A 6,000-nucleotide genomic window follows, 5' to 3' on the forward strand; every position below is an offset into this window, starting at 1 on the left:
AGAGTCTGGACAGTCCCTCAAACAATGCATAACATCTTCTTCTCTTTCTGAACATCTTTGACAAGTGGCTGCATTAGCCATGTTGCAATGGTGCCGTAACCAATTGGTTGGGATGGCTTTATGCATACAAGACCAGATGAAATGTTGAATTTTTCTAGGAATTTTTAGCTTCCATATCCAATCCCAATTATCATTTGTATCCCAACTCCTATGTTGTTCCAAAAGCCAATCATAAGCCGACGAACAAGAATAAATTCCCTGTTTGGAAACTCCCCAAATCCATTTGTCAGGAACCAAACTATTGAAGAATGGAGGCGGTGTGTGCTGGTCTACCAACGTTTGGACATTATTTGGGACAATAGTCATCATCTTGTTCCAATCCCATGAACCACAGCTACTAGCATCCTTAATACATAGAACGGTATCTGAAATGTTGACGAAATCAACCAAGTGACATAGAGCCCCCAATCCCGTCCAATCATGATACCAGAATGAGGAGGAACCGTCACCAATACGGAATTGGAAACCATTTTTCAAAGCTTCCAATGCCTTTAAAATACTCTTCCAAACTATGGAAATGTTTCTTCCCGCTTCAGTGTTCCAAATTGAACCTTGTTTAATATATTTGTGTGAAAGCACCTTAACCCAAAGTTTATGTTTGTCATGGAGAATGCTCCAAATAAGTTTTCCAAGAAGTGCAATATTTGATAAACGAGCTTCACGGATAGCCAGTCCGCCATACTTCTTGGGTGATGTTATTATTGCCCATTTGACCAAGTTCCACTTTCTCTCTACTCCATTACCACCCCAAATGAAGCTCTTTGTGATCCTATCAATTTGGTCACATAAATTTTGAGGCAAATAGTGGATTTGCATGTTGTAAACTGGCATTGCTGTTGTGACAGACTTAGCTAGGCAAACTCTACCAGCCTTATTGAGTAGATTGCCTTTACAGTATTTACAAAGTTGCTACATACAATTTACTAATGATGATAGAACCGTTCAAAAAAAAACATAGTAATGATGGAAATTAATAATATAAATTTTATAGAATCATTATCGATATTTTCTTTACGTAATCCATTATCAATAGTTTGATAGTGTCAAAAATGATTTTGATATATAGAATTATTATCGGTCGTTTTCATCGTACCTGGACTGAGCACACATTGTTTAATGATGCACCATAACTATAGTTGGATTGGATTCCACGATTTGCAGTAAAATTTCATTATAGACTAGAAGAAAAAATAAGGATTATTAATCCTTACCGAAAACTCAATTATTAAAACGATTAAAAAAATTAACAATCCCCTACTTAAATTGTATAAACATTTTGAATTCAATAAGGTAAAAGTCATTCTCAATTGCCACACATACTTGAGCAAAAATTAGATTGCCAAAAATAAACACAACCTGAACATTTCTTTTTGTGGCAACATCATACCTATACTTTTTTTCAGTGAACACGTGAGATATACTTAACCACTATTATTTGAGTATATAATAAAATGTTTATGAATAGCAAATACTTGGATTTGTTTTTACAGAAAAAATATATCAACTTATTTAACTAATACATATTTATATCAAGTTATCCTTAATTTACTGGTTTCTAACCAAGTTTTAGATGATTTAAGTTTGTTTTGAAAGAGGGATGATTTAACTTGTTAGTTAATATATGTGTGTATTTGTAATATAAAGAAGAAATTGGTGTTTCTATAAACACAACTGTTTCTTTATTTATTCACAATATCAACGTGTTTCAATGATTTTTTTTAAGGAGATTTAGGTTAAAGTTAAATGCATTGAATATTTGATGAAACCACTTAAATTGAAATTCTAGAAGTTTAGATTGAAATTACGGCAAATTGAAATTGAAATTCTTCTAGAAGCTCGAGTTAAAAGAATTATATTAATTTGCAATATCTATGTGTTTCGATGAATTTGTTTTTTATGAATATTTAGGTTAAAGTTAAATGCATTTGAAATTGAAATTTTGATTAATCGTCTTAAATTGAAATTCTAGAAGTTTAAATTGAAATTACGGCAAATTGAAATTGAAATTCATCTAGAAGCTCAAGTTAAAAGAATTGTATTTATATGCAATATTTATGTGTTTCAGTGAATTTCTTTTTTATGGATATTTAGGTTAAAGTGAAATGCATTTGAAATTGAAATTTTGATGAATCGACTTAAATTGAAATTCTAGAAGTTTAAATTGAAATTACTGCAAATTGAAATTGAAATTGAAATTCTTGCTCAAGTTAAAAGAATTATATTTATTTGCAATATCTATATGTTTCGATGAGTTTATTTTTTATGGATATTTAGGTTAAAGTTAAATGCATTTGAAATTGAAATTTTAATGAATCGACTTAAACTGAAATTCTAGAAGTTTATTCTAGAAGCTCAAGTTAAAAGAATTATATTTATTTGCAATATTTATGTGTTTCGATGAATTTGTTTTTTAATGGATATTTAGGTTAAAGTTAAATGCATTCAAAATTGAAATTTTGATGAATCTGCTTAAATTGAAATTCTACAAGTTTAAATTGAAATTATGGCAAATTGAAATTGAAATTCTTCTAGAAAATAAAGTTAAAAGATTTATATTTATTTTCAATATCAATGTGTTTCGATGAATTTGTTTTTTATGGAAATTTGGGACAAAGTTAAATGCATTTGAAATTAAAATTTTGATAAATCGACTTAAATTGAAATTCTAGAAGTTTAAATTTGAAATTGAAATTCTTATTGAAGCTCAGGTTAAAAAAATTATATTTATTTGCAATATTTATGTGTTTCGATGAATTTGTTTTTAATGGATATTTAGGTTATAGTTAAATGCATTTGAAATTGAAATTGTGATGAATCAACTTAAATTGACATTCTAGAAGTTTAAATTGAAATTGAAATTGAAATTATTCTAGAAGCTCGAGTTAAAAGAATTATGTTTATTTGCAATATCTATGTGCTTCTATGAATTTGTTTTTTTATGAATATTTAGGTTAAAGTTAAATGCATTTGAAATTGAAATTTTGATGAATCGACTTAAATTGAAATTCTAGAAGTTTAAGTTGAAATTATGGCAAATTGAAATTGAAATTCTTCTAGATGCTCAAGTTAAAAGAATTATATATATTTGCAATATCAATGTGTTTCAATGAATTTGTATTTTATGGATATTTAGGTTAATGTTAAATGCCTTTGAAATTGAAATTTTGATGAATCAACTTAAATTGTAATTCTGGAAGTTTAAATTGAAATTACGCAAATTGAAATTAAAATTCTTCAACAAAATATATTTGTCGTTCGTATTTGTAGTTGATGGTGTTTTTAAGATTGAAATGCATGATTTTACGGGTAATATTTGTGGTTCGTATTCTGTGTACACTTCAGATTTACAACTCATTTCCTTTTCAATGGGTTAAGTTTGGTGCTGGTTCAGAATAACCCAGAATTACTGAAGTCATTTTGAATGCTGGAATGTCTCAATTTCAGATGCAATATTATCGTCCTTTGATAAAGTCAAATCGGCAGGTCTATGGTATTTTAATATAAAAAAAAAGACGTTTGCACTGAAGAAAAGAAAAAAAGAACTATTGAAACTTGCTATTGAGCTTTGTAAATGTTGCAGTCACCCGTATCTAGGCATGGCAACAATTCCCATGTACATGGGTACCCGCCCAAACCAACCCTGATTTGACGGGTTTTCCCCGATTTGACTGGGTTTGGGTTTTCTCCGATTTCATAAAACGGGTACGGGACGGGTAACGGGGATATATGTACCCATCACAAACCCATGCCCAAACCCTACCCGAATGTAGAAAGGTCATGTTTTTGTTTTTATTGAGTTGGTTGATAATGATACGTCATGTTATTTGGTTTGATAACTATCATGATATAAGAACTTTCATTGATGGTTAAAGGAGCAACCAAATTATTCGGTAAGGAAATGTTAAAAAAAACTCTTTTATTAAAAAAAATTGATTTACTGCAGGGATGAGGATGGGGCAGGAATACCCGAACCCATTGGGGATGGGGATGAGATTCAATTTCTCATCCTCGTTGGGTATAGTTAGGGTAACAGGTATGTATATGGGAGTAGGGGATGGGGATGGGGAAGGGAAAACCCGTCCCCACCCCGCCCCATTGCCATGCCTACCCGTATCTGATTATAGGGGCTAATGGTGGTCATCTGTTCAAATCTAGCAACCATGTCATATCAAATTCAGGTAGTGTTTTTACTTTAGTAAATTCATAGTATCCAATTTGATGATGCTTAATACGAAGTTTTCTCTTTTTGAAGAAAAAAAATTGAGAGAAAAAAGGGGCATGTTTGTAAAACCCTACTCAAGTTTCAGAAATAAAAGGAAAAAAGTTGTTGTATTTTCACAGATTAGTTATTATTGATAGGGCCAAACCGCAAGTTCACGACCTATCGAAGTAATAGTAGTAAGAAAGAGTATCGTTCCGCTAGGGAGTTGTTCAATTCAATTAACCTTTAGTGAATGATTAGATGAGGAGAAAAGTAGTAAAAAGGGGTTTTGATTGCTGAAAATAAAAACAATATTAATAAAAAGCCTCGGGATCATTGGTTCATCATAATGACAAATCCTTCACTAGACAAGACCTAAACATCTAATTTCATGGTTTACACACTAATTTCTAAAGACCGGTTTCCCTTAGCCCCTCACCTTTCCGATGAAAGTCCGGTGAGAGTTTACTTCTAGCAACCAAGCCTATTTCGCTGACATGATTACTAGAAGATGCATAGAGGATTGAAACTACTCTTTGTCTCAATAATTGCAAAGACTATTTCACTGTTTTGCAATTATTGTCTAGATTCACTTGTTCCAACATCAAGACTCCGCTCTCGCTTTATGAATTGATGTTTGGGATGATGGATTAACGATTATCAAACCCTCCGCTTTCGCTTCCACAGTTTGATAATTGTTAATCCACGTTAAGACGGTGAATCTAGATTAGAAATTAGGGTTACATAGAAATTAGGGTTTAGGCTTGTTTTGTTTAGGATTGAGTCATTAGACTCCCCAACAATCCCAAGACGAAGAAGTCTACTCACTCATGTTCATCGTAGACATGGGGGAAGAAGAGAGAAAAACAGTAAAATAAATTGCAAAGAAAGTAAAAGGGAAATAAAGACTTTTTATTTAAATAATACTTGAAATAAACAAAGTAAAGGATGAATGTTTATGGTGGAGAGCTACTCTATTTATAGCTTTACAATCGACTTAGAAACTAAGCAACTAAAAGGGTAAAACAGTAAAGCTGCAACAGGGTAACTTGGGCCCGAAGAAAAAGCAGCAAAAGAGGCTCCTGGAGGTGGCACGGCCGTGCCACATGTTGGCACTGGCCGTGCCAAGCTTCTGACTTGGTGGGAACATATTTTTGTTCCGTATCTTCGTATTTTCGCACTGTATTTGCTCCAGTCCTCTTTCTTTTGCTCCAAGACACCTTCCACCATATATTCGTTCCTAAAATAAAATAAAAAGCAATTTAAAGTAAAATATTCTAAAAGGAAATAAAATGCAATAAAATCAAATCAAATCTTATTTAAAACTAAACTAAATAAAGCATTAAAATATACTAATCTATGACTCATCAAACTCCCCCACACTTGAATCTTTGCTTGTCCTCAAGCAAAAGGCAATAGACATAGCAGCTACAAAAGATTTATTCATGGCAATATTAAGAACACATGTCTCAAAAGAAAGGCTTTGCTTCAAGTACACTAATTACAATTTCAAATGCTTCTCATGAACCTATTCTACCCAACATCAAGTCTCAAGTGAGTGTGTGTGTGCAGTCCAACCCTTTTATTGCTCCTGTATAAGACAGATATTATGAGGAATAGGTTCTATCCTTAGTGCTAAAGTAACCGAAAAAAGTCCTTTCTTCATTTCATATAAGAGTGATGGGAATTTAAGTTAAAATTAGATTAGATTAACAATTAAGCACAAGGGGCTGCAGATG

This window comes from Medicago sativa, chromosome 7, assembly GCF_051527215.1.
Source record: "Medicago sativa cultivar Bolivia chromosome 7, Bolivia_mono, whole genome shotgun sequence".
Classification (NCBI taxonomy): Eukaryota; Viridiplantae; Streptophyta; class Magnoliopsida; order Fabales; family Fabaceae; genus Medicago; species Medicago sativa.